Source organism: Tachysurus vachellii, chromosome 3, assembly GCF_030014155.1.
Source record: "Tachysurus vachellii isolate PV-2020 chromosome 3, HZAU_Pvac_v1, whole genome shotgun sequence".
NCBI lineage: Eukaryota > Metazoa > Chordata > Actinopteri > Siluriformes > Bagridae > Tachysurus > Tachysurus vachellii.
The window spans coordinates 1021898-1035954 of NC_083462.1; the positions used below are offsets into that span (position 1 = coordinate 1021898).

The 14057-nt window shown below is 42.8% G+C and overlaps 1 long non-coding RNA gene across 1 annotated transcript; it reads right to left on the reverse strand.

Annotated features, from left to right (window-relative positions):
• Positions 1-839: 839 nt before the first annotated feature.
• On the reverse strand, positions 840-2648 carry LOC132842507 (uncharacterized). Its single transcript, XR_009648035.1, has 3 exons — positions 2571-2648; positions 1185-1208; positions 840-1087 (listed from the first exon to the last, which is right to left on the reverse strand). It is a non-coding gene; the product is annotated as an uncharacterized LOC132842507 (long non-coding RNA).
• Positions 2649-14057: the final 11409 nt, after the last annotated feature.

The window sequence follows — 14057 nt, forward strand, 5'->3', positions numbered from 1 at the left end:
GTACATCTTTGTAATTTTTGATAGTTCATGAGAAGATAATTGTGTGTATGTTGACAATACCAAGTTTGGACATATGCGCTGTAAGTACTACAGATCTGTATAACATTTGTAAGAACAGTAGTGTTTAGTGTTATTTATTATAAGTACACCATAAGTGCCTGTCATTAAACACTTAACTCACGCCTGTAAGTAGGGGTGTGCGACTTATATTGTCTGCGATAATATCGGAATTGTTGTTTCAACAATGTGCAATTTGACATTATCAAGTATAATGCGGGAAAAAATGCATCTACAGAGTGCTCGCATAACGTTACATTACGTGATGAAATCCAGTAAGAAAAAATAAAACTAAAAATGTGATACTTATTTTATAAAGCAGTTCAATAAACAAGAAGTTAGTATTAAAATCTTACATTTTAGACAGCATATTTCCTGTTTTTTCACCAAAAAAAATAATTCCAAACGCAGCTACAGCACTGTTTTGATTCTCTGAGGAACATGAATGGTCTCTCTTAATTAACCTGTCCATACTCTAAAGTAGGAACCTTATGTTACCACATATTTATCTATAAATACAATATATACACCAGGAAAGTACACATATTTTAAAACAGTGGTTGTCAACCTTTTCTCTTTCCAACCTATTGTCCACAACAATATCAAAAGGCTTATTTCTACCAAATAAAATACACTAGAGCTTGGCATGTCTACACAATGTAAATTTGTTACAAAAACATCCAAACAATAAGAAATATCTTGATTTTTGATTGTTTTAGCTTATCATGCTTGTTTTGTCGTATTTTATATAACTGTCATTTAAAAGTCATCTTAACGCCTCCTTGGAAATATGTTGAGGGTCCCATCCCCCTGGTTGAGAAACACTGCTATAAAACAAAGAGCTACCTATTTGAATATAATTACCTTTGAACAAATTCAAGTGTGGAGGATGCCTCCTCCTGGTAAACCAGGTTGAAGTCGTAGTAAGATGCAAACAAAGCTGCAAATCCAGCCACAAGCTTGGGGTGTGGATTCACAAACACCTGACCTTCAATACTCAGCACCAACGGAGTTGCAGTGAGGATTTCACCTAAAAATAATATTGAAAATAAGAAATATAAAATGTAAAATACAACAGTCAACATTTGATGAACAATTACAACAGATTTCAAAACATTGTTCACTACCTAGGACGATCAGTCTTGGAGAGTCTGGAAGAGTGAAACTTTTTTCAACATCAGCTACTGTTGCCGATACCTACAAGTAATAAGATGATAGAAAAACATGTGACACATTATATGTATTTACGTTTTTAATTTAAGTTTTTAATAATAAAGCACTATATATGGTTTACATCAGCCTGAAGAACGGGTGCTTCAGGTTTCTCTTTGAAATGAGATAGAAGTAGAAGGATCATGCATGGGATGAAACAAGATGCTCCACTATCATCAAACTTCATAAGTATGCGCTGGATCTCATTTGCATTACACCCTGCTGGCTTTTGTTAGAAGAACTGAATGATCATCTTTCCCTTCTCTTCCATGGAGTTCTCAAGTTTTTCCAGAATGCTAATGTTTGTGAGTGATTTAAAGTGGCTATAAAGTTCTTTGGGTGTTAAAAGGTATGGCCAGTCATTTTTCAATTCAGCAAAGGATGGTGATGGACAGGCATTGATTGATTTCCGTTGGAGATAGTATGTTGCTTCCATTAACTGGCTGAGATGTCTTCTCTCTGCTCCAGCTGGTCCCTCTGTACTGTAGAGGTCTTTCATTTCTTTTTGTTTATCTTTGAGACTCTCCTTAGTTTCTTCTACAGGACACTCAGGCTGCCATCTCATACAAACGTACAGGTCAGCAGGTCCTGGAGCAATGTGTTCCACTGGTGAATTTGAGGTCATTTACTGTTTTCTGCGTCTTGACAGTGAGCAGCCACGATTAGCATGCTCTACTCTTGTTTTAATTTGATTCAACAGAGATCCATAGCCAGTGCCAATCTTTGTGCCATCTCTCAGGACATCAGAACACAAAGATATTTTCATAATTGTACTATGTTAAGCGAGTAGAATCCTTAATTGGAGTCCTAAAATTGGAGTTCCCTGTACAGAGAAGCATTGAAGCATACTTAAATGTTACATATGATCATGCCAAGGAAACTACTACAAAATAACATACTAAGCATGCACCATTACATGCTACTACATAAGAAAAGTGAACTAAAAATATATGTCAATATGGGCAACAGTTATTAAAGGGTTCTGGTCGAAATATCAGGCAATCACAGCCACCAAACTGCTGCACATTCAACTCAGATATAACGGGTATTATGTTAAACACTATCTTGTCGTGCCCTTTGTAAGAAGTATAAGCTGGCGAAATAAACTACAAATTCGCACCATCCAACCATATCTTATTTTCTAAACTGGCAGCAAATAACGTGCGCGTTTATTTGTAACTTAGTTTTCTTTAACAAGCACTTCAGTGTCGCGTTCAATTAACAGCAATGTTCTAAAAACACTTCAGCACGCATGCATGATAAAATGCAGAGCATGTACAATGATTTTAATTGTTTTTTACCTTTAAGTTCGTTTAAGATTCGTCTCACCACCTTGCAGGCCAGCCAAGACCCATCGCGCTTTTTGCTGCCTCGCTCCCACGTGAAACAAACATCTTAAAGTTAATGACACATAACTACCAAATGTAACATTTAAAATAATGTAAACAATTGACTTTTATATTTTGCTACATGTCTTAATGACACGCTGTTGTGAAATACAAATTAACAACATCTGTTATGTTTGAAATAGCAGTATATTAGTAGTGTATATTAGTAGTGTATATAGTGTATAATAGTGTATATTAGTTTAATATTTTACTATATTTTAATGATTTACGTGAACTTACCAACAATTTTGAATGATGACTCTTCAGTGTCCATGTCCATTTCAAACATGAATACACCCACGCAATCCCATGATGCAATTTCACAATGAATTACTGTGAAAACACATGATATACAGTGGCAACACCTCCTGCCTGTAAATTCAATTACAGTTTAAATGAAAATATACTGTTAACAGCTGTAATACTTTGTTTTACCCATAATGCATTGTAAACTACAGTAAAAACTTGTAAAATGTTAAAACAGGAAATTCCTGTAAAATTTTGCTGTAGAAACTACAGCAATTTGTTACAGTGTATTTAAGTGTGACTATCGGCAACGCGAATCATTAGTTATGTGTGGTCACATCTAGTCTGTCATTTGTATTGTTTATATCTCATATTGTCTTTATTATTTATTAAACCCTGGTCATTTGAAGCTATCCTGTGTATGGTTCTGTCTCCCTCCTACCCAGACTGTGACATAGACAATCAATTAGTTTTAATAGCGTGTTGAGAAATTGTAAGTCTTTGTTTTTAATTATGATACACATTTGTCATGTTTTTTATTACCACAATATTCATGATGTGAAATTGACACCATACAGTGTTTTTTCTTAGTTGTTCTTAGGTTGTACACTGGTTCCTGTATGTTTGTTATTATTATTTTTTTTTTAAGAAAATTGATGTTCAAAGACCAGTTGTTTCCTTTATTGTGAAATAAAGTTGTAATGCTTCTTCACAGTTCTCTGGCCACTGTAATCGAGTATGTTGCATTGCAAACTCTAGATATTCCTGAATGTTTTTATCGCCACATAACTGAGGTGTCAGCCTGGATTCAGGAAAAGCAGATAACATGATTTCCTCAACTTCAAAGCCACAGTCCCTTGATCCTGACCTGCAAAAAGATAGATTTCTCAAGTTTTTTCAAGTCTGGAGGGCCTAATCCTGTGCTTATTCCAGAGTTCTACAAATTCATCCAAATCCTCTTGCAGAACATTTTGGAAGCAGAACTGAAGCAGGCACTGGTTTTCGATGCTACCATTGAAGTGACCTTCATTCCTGAGATCCCCAAACAGGTCTATCCAGAACTGAGCCCTACAACAAACGACCAAATACAAAAATCACATCATACAATAATTTATTCTTATGTAATTTTGTGTGACAATTTAATTTAAATAAATGTCAATGCATAACTATTACACTAACCACTAAGGCATCAAACAAACTAAATTTTCAGTCTTGGACAAAAGCTTAAGAATATGAAGTCAAAACAAACCTTAATTTTCTAAAGCTGGACCACCAAGATTCAATGCGCTGATTGCTAACTGATGTACCATACATGTGGCTTCTTGAGCCAGCATAGTAGTCTGTATGGTGATGACGGAGGGTGCACTGTACTGCTGCCAATGTACCATTTTCTGTTCCACAGTTCGTTCGTAGTCTCATAGGAGTAACACCAAGGTGTTGTACACAAGTAATGAAGTTGTGTGCATTTACGGCAGGATCATTGTTAGTTGGACCACAATTAAGCCACAGGACACGTCTCAAAAAACCGTCAATGCATCCTGATAAAGCGAAACCAAATGGCTTTAGTTTATCATAACCATCCACATGCAACAGATAGTTTGGTCCCATGGAATGATAAGTACGTCGAACAAATCTACGACGTCTCCTTTGCTCTGTCCCATTTGGGTGAAGTTCTTTTAGCAACCTCATAACATCATCACGTTTAACACGAAACTTGTGTTTCTGTTGAAGTGCTAACCACATTGTCCGGTAACCAAACAACTGTCCTGGTCCACAGAGCTCTGCTCTTATAGCTTTCTTTACATTGTTTATTGGGTAATAGTTTTGTATTCGAAACAGATCTGCATCCTTCAGGTGTGTTTTTAGAGAGCGCAAACTTATCTTTATGCCATGATATACTGCCAAAATCACTCCATCTAAATGTCCTTCCTCAGAGTAATGTTGAATTAACTCCATTTCCCTTGCTTGCCAATGTTTAATTCTGTTATTTCCTTATATTTAAACACAGAACTTTACAGACACATTCCAACTTTTCCTTGCGGCAGACTGTTGTACTTCCTGTATACCTTGAGTGACAGGTGTCTTGTCCAATGATTGGTACGTGTTCCAATCACAAACTATACCAACCTCTTCCGGGATGTCTGAAATGTCGTTGTGTTTTCTGATTTGTTAATGTGTTTTCAGATTTGTTAATGTGTTTCGTGCACCGATTCAGACAACCCGGAAGAGGTAGTTTCCATTCACAAACTATACCATCCGCTTCCGGGTTGTCTGACTTGTTAATGTGTTTTTGGATTTGTTAATGTGTTTCCGGATTTGTTAAATTGTTTTCTGATTTGTTAATCTTTTTTCGGATTTGTTCATTTGTTTTCGGATTTGTTAATGTGTTTTGCACTTCTCGGCCACCGTAAATTTATACTGACGTACGTGTCCCTTAGTGAAACTTGTTTTCGGATTGCGTGCCAAACCCTTCCACAATCCCACTAAGGAATGTGTCCCTAGTTTGCATGGGTTAGTTTTGGATCTGTTCATGATTCAGAACATATGATCTAATCTATAAAACAGTTATGGTGGTGTCATGGCTTGGGCTTCATAGCTGCTTCTGGAACTTTCTCACTAATCTTCACTGATGATGGAGCTCATGGTGGTAGCTACAGAATTAATTCAGAAGTTTACAGAAACATTCTGATCATTTACAAAGAAATGCAACTAATCTAATCAGGAGGATCTTCAATATGCAGCAAGACAACGATGAATCAATCTGCAACTAAACCCTGGATCGGTGGAAAGAAGGTGGTTTTGGACAGAACAAGTCCAAAAATTAACAAGAACAAGTAACAAATTAACAGAACTGAACCTTAAACTGTGGATCATTTTCGCCACAGCGAATCATCTCTCTCCACCTATCCCTATCTTCTGCATCCTCAACACTTGCACCCACTAGCTTCAAATCCTCATTAATTACATCCATATACCTCCTCTTTGGCCTTCCTCTTTGCCTCCTGCCTGGCAGCTCCATGTCCAACATTCTCCTACCAATATACTCACTCTCCCTCCTCTGAACATGTCCAAACCATCTTAATCTTGCCTCCCTAACTTTGTCCCCCAAACGTCCAACATGGGCTGTCCCTCTGATGTACTCGTTCCTAATCCTGTCCAATCTTGTCACTCCCAAAGAGAACCTCAACATCTTCAGTTCGGCTACCTCTAGCTCCGACTCCTGTCTCTTCTTCAGTGACACTGTCTCTAAACCATACAACATGGCCGGTCTCACCACTGTCCTGTACACCTTCCCCTTGATTCTTGCTGATATTTTCCTATCACACAGAACTCCTGACACCTTTCTCCACCCACTCCAACCTGCCTGCACTCGCTTCTTTACTTCTTTCCCACTCTCTCCATTACTCTGGACTGTTGACCCCAAGTACTTAAACTCCTGTACCTTCTTCACCTCTTCACCCTGTAACCTTACTGTTCCACTTCCCTCCCTTTCATTCACACACATGTACTCAGTCTTACTACGACTGACTTTCATTCCTCTTCTCTCCAGCGCAAACCTCCACCTCTCCAGGTTTTCCTCCACCTGCTCCCTGCTCTCACTACAGATCACAATGTCATCTGCAAACATCATCGTCCAAGGAGACTCCTGTCTGACCTCCTCTGACATCTGGTCCATCACTATAGCAAACAGGAAGGGGCTCAGAGCCGATCCCTGATGCAGTCCCACCTCCACTGTGAACTCCTCTGTCTGACCTACAGCACACCTCACCACTGTCCTGCTCCTCTCATACATGTCCTGCACCACTCTGACATACTTCTCTGCTACTCCTGACTTCCTCATACAGTACCACAGCTCTTCTCTTGGCACCCTGTCATACGCTTTCTCTAAGTCTACAAACACACAGTGCAACTCCCTCTGACCATCCCTATACTTCTCCATCAACATTCTCAGAGCAAAAATTGCATCTGTTGTGCTCCTTCTGGGCATGAAGCCATACTGCTGCTCACAAATTTCCACCACCTTCCTTAACCTAGCTTCCACTACTCTTTCCCACAACTTCATTGCATGGCTCATCAACTTTATCCCCCTATAGTTGCTGCAACTCTGCACGTCACCCTTATTCTTAAAAATCGGCACTAACACACTCCTTCTCCATTCCTCAGGCATCCTCTCAATTTCTAAAACCCTGTTGAACAAACTAGTTAAAAATTCCACTGCTGCCTCTCCTAGACACTTCCAGACCTCTACCGAGATGTCGTCAGGACCAACTGCCTTTCCACTTTTCATCCTCTTCAAAGCCTTCCTGACTTCATCCTTTCTAATCTCATCTACTTCCTGTTCCACAGAGTTCACCCCTTCTACTCTTTTTTCCCTCTCATTTTCCTCATTCATCAGCTCCTCAAAGTATTCCTTCCATCTCCTCCGTACACTCTCCTCATTTGTGAGCACCCTTCCATCTCTATCCTTAATAATTCTAACTTGCTGCAAATCCTTCCCATCTCGATTCCTCTGCCTAGCTAACCTGTACAAGTCCTTCTCTCCTTCTCTTGTGTCTAACCTAGTGTACAACTCGTCATATGCCTTCTGCTTGGCCTTAGACACCTCCCTCTTCATTCTGCGCTGTAACTCCTTGTATTCCTGTCTATTCTCTTCAGTCCTGTCCATATCCCACTTCTTCTTGGCTAATCTCTTCCTCTGGATACTATCCTGAACTTCCTCATTCCACCACCAAGTCTCCTTATCTTCTTTCCTCCTTCCAGATGACACACCCAGCACCTTTCTCCCTGTCTCCCTGATCACTTCTGCTGTAGTTTCCCAGTCATCTGGCAGCACTACCTGACCACCCAGAGCCTGCCTCAACTTCTGTCTAAATTCCTCACAACATTCCTCCTTTTTCAGCTTCCACCACTTAGTTTTCTTCTCTATCTTTGACCTCTTCCTCTTACAGACCATCAGAGTCATCCTACACACCACCATCCTATGCTGTCTGGCTACAGTCTCTCCCACTACCACTTTACAGTCACTAATCTCTTTCAGATTGCCTCTTCTACAAAGGATGTAGTCTACCTGTGTTCTCCTACCTCCACTCTTGTAAGTCACTTTATGTTCCTCCCTCTTCTGAAAATAAGTGTTAACCACAGCCATGTCCATCCTCTTAGCAAAGTCTACTACCATCTGTTCTTTAAGGTTCCTTTCCTTAACTCCAAACTTGCCCATCACCTCCTCATCACCTGTGTTCCCCTCACCAACATGTCCATTAAAATCCGCTCCTATCACCACTCTCTCACCCTTGGGAATACTCTCCATCACCTCATCGAATTCACACCAGAATCTCTCTTTCTCCTCTAACTCACAACCTACCTGCGGGGCATAACCACTAACAACATTCAACATCACCCCTTCAATCTCTAACTTCAGACTCATCACCCTGTCTGACACTCTCTTCACCTCCAGAACATTCCTCACAAACTCCTCCTTCAGGACCACACCTACCCCATTTCTCTTACTATCCACACCATAATAAAACAGCTTGAATCCTGCTCCTATACTACGAGCCTTGCTACCCTTCCACTTGGTCTCCTGTACACACAGTATATCCACCTTCCTTCACTCCATCATATCAGCCAGCTCTCTACCTTTCCCTGTCATAGTACCAACATTCAGAGTTCCTATTCTCAGTCCTACACTCTTACCTTTCCTCTTCTCTCTCTGTCTGTGCACTCTCCTCCCTCCTCTACTTCTTCGACCAACAGTTTAGACCCAATTTACACCGGCGCCCTGTAGGTCAACGGCGCCGATGGCGGTCGTTGTTAACACGGGCCTCGACTGATCCGGTATGAAATTCGTACTGACAATTCACATGGTTAGATTTGGCAATGTTTTACGCCGAACCCTCTCTATTTATCCGGGCTTGGGACCGGCACAGAAGTCACTGGACTGTGACCCCCATGGCTATATTCCCCCATGGCTAGATGGCTTAACACATCTAGATTTAAATATCAAAAAAAATTATTTTTTTTTTATTCTGGTCTATCTTTTCCATCTCTCTTTGATTTCTCTTTATTGCATGTTAAACATGTAACCAAACCTGATGGTGCAGTGACTCCAGGGCAGGGTTGATGTTTGTTGATGTTGATGTAATCATATTAATTTAGCCAGGTGATAATTAAAGTGTTATGAGCCACAATAGAATGATTAAACTCTACACATCAGAGACATTGTAATGTTGGAACAGGTTTGGTCTCTTAGTTCCAGTAAAGGGAATCTGAAATACTACACAGAGACATTCTGTACAACTGTGGGTTTCAGACATACGTATACCACACAGTTTATCTTTATTATTACCCCATGGGGGGAATTGGGTTTGTTATCACAGCTCCAAATCACCAAAATAAGGATATATAAATAGAATTCTATATAAAATGGTAGAAGAATAAGACTTACAAACACTAAGATAATATATACAAAAGATTTAAATAACTATACAGGTAAAGGTGTATTGTTGCACAGTGAAATATGTTGTTGTACTGATGAGTTGTAAAGTCTGATGGACACAGGTAAGAAAGATTTCCTGTGTTGCTCTGTGGAGCACATTTTTAAATGAGTCTGGCACTGAAAGTGCTCCTGTATCTGTCCAGGACATCATAGACTGTGTGGAAGATGTTGTCTGAGATGGTCAGTAGCTTAGACATCCTTCTTTCTGACACTAAAGTCAGATAGTCCAGCTACTTTCCCACAACATCACCGTAGAACATCATCACCGACTCGTTGAACCGTAGAACTTCAGCATCATCTTGCAGATGAAGGAGCTCAGCCATCTCAGAAAATAAAGACAGCTCTGGCCATTCTTGTACATTGCTTTAGAGTTATTAGTCCAGGCAGTTTAAATGAATTAATTTGAGTTTATTTATAAGTCACATTCAGGTAAAAGTGGAAAAATGGGACTAATAAATGAATGAGAGGAGAGTAGATAAATATTTTCAAAAGCTTATAGAGGCACTTTCTCAGGATATGACTGGACATGTTAGGCTTGGGGTTCGATTCCCGCCTCCGCCTTGTGTGTGTGGAGTTTGCTGTTTCCTCCCTCGGTCCAAAGACATGCATGGTAGGTTGATTGGCATCTCTGGAAAATTGTCCGTAGTGTGTGATTACGTGAGTGAATGAGAGTGTGTGTGTGCCCTGTGATGGGTTGGCACTCCGTCCAGGGTGTATCCTGCCTTGATGCCCAATGACGCCTGAGATAGGCACAGGCTCCCCGTGACCCGAGGTAGTTCGGATAAGCGGTAGAAAATGAATGAATGAATGAATGTTCACTAGCAAGTTAAACCTGTTAAAAGGTAAGTACACATCAAGAGTCTTCTTTTCTAACACCGAGGTGGTGGAATGAACTTCCTCTAGATATCTGAACTAATCAAAGTTTATAAACTCCGAGGTATTTGTAATCGTCCACCATGTCCACAGAGACCCTGTGGATGAAAACAGGGGTCATAAGTGCCTTATACCCTCTCAGGTCAACCTCTAGCTCCTATGAGCTACCTATCATACGATCTACGAGCTGCTTCTCTTTTACTCTGAACTGTACACTGCTCAATGCAATGACAGGAACTCAATCTGCATTAGTATAGATTAGTATAGATGCTTTTAGAAAATCAATAAATAAAACACAAAGAAAAAATGAAAAGAACATTCAGAAAGCAATTTAAAGAAACAAAATGAAAACCAAAAGAAAAATTAATAAACAGGAATCAAATGGTGCCAAAAACATTATATTCAGATGCAAATTATTTGATTTTCAGTAAGCAATTTAAATATTAGTAACACTTAAGAATCAGTAATTATTACATGGAGTCCTCTGTGTTCAGCTGACTGATGATGATGATGATGATGATGATGATGATGAGCAAATGTTCCTCCTTAAACCAGAACTGCAAATGTTTTAGTTTCATCAAATAAGTGTTGATTGATCTAAAGTAAACACACAGTAAGTAAAATAAATAGAAGGTTTTATTATATAAATTATATACAGAGCAGAATCTGCTGTGCCAACCTGAAACGGGGGCACAAATGCAGACCGCCCTGATGATTCATATGGGGAACCACCGCAGAGCTGTCTTTCGTATTAAGACATGGCAGCCCCTGAGGTGTGGAAGGAAGTGTTAGAAACACAGCCCTCATCTCCAGGCAGTTTATGTGCCACGAGAGATAAGGGCCCTCCCATAGACCCTGGGCAGGACGGCCATCCCAGGCCGCTTCCCAGCCCGAAAGCGAGGCGTCCAGTGAAAGAGTCCTGCGACAGTGACACGCCCCTAGAGTGGGACCCAAGTCCAGAAACCGGGGTATTACCACATAAGAAGGGTATGAAGCCCACAGCGCGTAACCCTTATAACCCTCAGGGGATGTCTGCGAGGATGAAAGCATGCACCCCTGAGCCAGAGCTCGAGTGGCCTCATGTGAAGCAGACCCAAAGGGATAACGTTGGCTGCTTCCAACATGAGGCCAAGCACCCTCTGTGTCTCGGCGACAGAGAGGCCTTGGCCTAGACAAATAGCTTTCAGCGCTGGAAAGATGGAAGCCACCCAAGCGGGAGACAGATGTGCCCGCATCATTGGGAGTCCCAAACTAGCCCCAGAAAGGTGGTTCTCTGAAAAGGAGAAAGCACACACTTATCTGAGTCCAACCTGAGGCCTAGAGACCTCATATGGGCAAGCACAGCATCTCGATGACTGGCCGCCATAGCCTTCGACTGGGCCAGATTGAGCCAGTTGTCCAGGTAATTCAGTAAACGGATGCCCCGGAGACACAACAGTGCCCGGGCAGCGTCCATGCACCTTGTTAACGTGCGCGGTGAAAAGGGTTAGGCCAAAAGGTAGAACACAATACTGGTACACTTTGCCCCCCATAAGTGAACCTGAGGAACTTCCTGTGCTCTGGCTGGACACCTAAGTGAAAATAAGCGTCCACAAGGTCGATCGTCACAAATCAGTCTTTGGACCTGATCTGGGACACAATAACCTTGAGCGTGAGCATCTCGAACTTGTACGTCTTCAGAGTACAGTTCAGAGCCCGGAGGTACAAAATTGGACACGGCCCCCCGTCCTTCTTGGGGACAACAAAATATCGGCTGTAGAAGCCGGAGTCCCACTCTGTGAGGGGAAAAAGCTCTAAGGCTCCTTTCCTCAGGAGTGAGAGATGTTCCTCTTGGAGGAACATCGCCTGGTGCCTGCCAACAGTCGTGGGCAGCACACCTTGGAAGCGCGGAGGACGGGAGGACAACTGGATGCTGTAGCCTTTTCTTACGGTATCCAGGACCCACTGAGGCACACCTGGCAGAAGTTTCCACACTGCCTGGCTATCTGATAGTGGTGTCAACCTCGCCCAGACCTCCCGAGTGCCCTGAAACTGGCAGGTGCCAACTCAGGGAATTCCGTTCAAGGAAGATGAGCAGGCACAGACCCTTCTGCTCCCCGAAACGCCGGAGGCAGTAGAGGAAGCCTTCCTGAATAGGATGCTCCTAGGAACCCCAGCCCCTGAACATCAGGGCTTCTTTTTAGCCCGCCTGGCCGAGATGACATACCTAAGGTCCCCTCTCACCTGACGGGACTGGGCCCGGGTATGCCGACCGGCCTCCCTAGTCTTAGACGGGGGGCACGGGCACCCACACTAACCCTTTTTACTGCCCGGAGTGAGCTAGGAGAGGGTTGGGTGTGGCTGGAAGATGGCCCAGGCTGCTTGGGGGGGAGACACTCTCTGAACGCTGCCGACTGCCGTTTTGCCTCCTAATGCCTGTCGACGACAGTACACACTGCGTCGCCGAACAAGCCCTGAGGTGAAACTGGGGTGTCCAGGAGAGAGGACTTATCCTTATCTTTGATGTCAGTCAAAGTGAGCCACAGGTGCCTCTCCGTGGAACCTCGCTTCGATCATGAGGTTCGCAGGTTGAGTTAGCGGAAACGGAGCAAGAGACGGGCTCCAGACACCACCTGAGGTTCAAATCCCTCGCCACCGTTGAGGTCTGTAAGCAGGACAGCTTGCTAGGCCTGCAAAACCGCCATGGTGTGCAGGGCCACACATGCTTGGCCTGCTGCCGCGTAGGCCTTACCCACAAGGGCTGAAGTGGTTCTACATGGCTTGGATGGAGGCTTCCTCCATGCGGTTGATGTAGGTGAGAGATAGCCCGCAAGCATCTCTTCAATCCTAGGCATCGCCCCATACCCATGGCTTTCAAGCCCTGTAATGGCCGAAAAGTCAGACATGGCAGGGGAAAAAATATGAGCTGAAAATGGACTTTTCCACGACCTCGACACCACAGCATGGAGGTCTGTGAAAAATGGCAGCCGCCTATGTGAAGGTGGCCTGTGGCCTGAACTCAGAAAGTGGTCATCTAGCTTAGAACGGACGACACTAACTTCCTCTTCCAGCCAATCTAATTTAATCTAGACACAGCGCACATCACCGCCTCGAGGAGCTCCTTGAACGCCGCTGATTTTATCGGCTGTTCGGAGGGGGGAAGCTCCTCCACGCCCACATCGAGCTCCTCAGAGCTCGACGCGGAAAGCGGCATGCTCACTTCCGGGTCGGGAGAAATCGCAGCGCGAGCTCCCAAAACCTAAACCGAGCGAAGGGAGTTAGGGGAGAGGGAAAGAGAAAGGGAACCCGTCTCTTGCTCCGTTTCCGCTAACTCAACCTGCGAACCTCATGATCGAAGCGAGGCGCAGCCAAAGCTGAAAATACAGCTAGGCAGGATCGGAGAATACGCCGAGGGAATCCCACACAATGTACGCAGCCGGCTCCCTCGAGAGCCGACCGCGCATGCTCCTCTCCCCAACAAACAACGCAAAGAGAGTGCGTGTCGTCCCCCGTGACAAAGCGGGGGCACAGATGCACGCATTTCTTAATGCTCTGGGGTCGAATGGCGCGCCGGCGCGACTTTGGCGCATTTTTTCCTCTTCAATGTGAAGTCCATTTAAAATACTCCATCATTCATAGTCATACACATACATGTAATACATAATTCAAAACTTTGAAGTGTCTACTTTTATTTGAGTGCCTTCATATTAATAGTCATAGTGCTTTTGGCAAATAAAGAAAATATCCAGGTTGTGCATTCAGACATTTCTGTGAACTTGACCTTCTTCCTGAAACACGTTACAAAC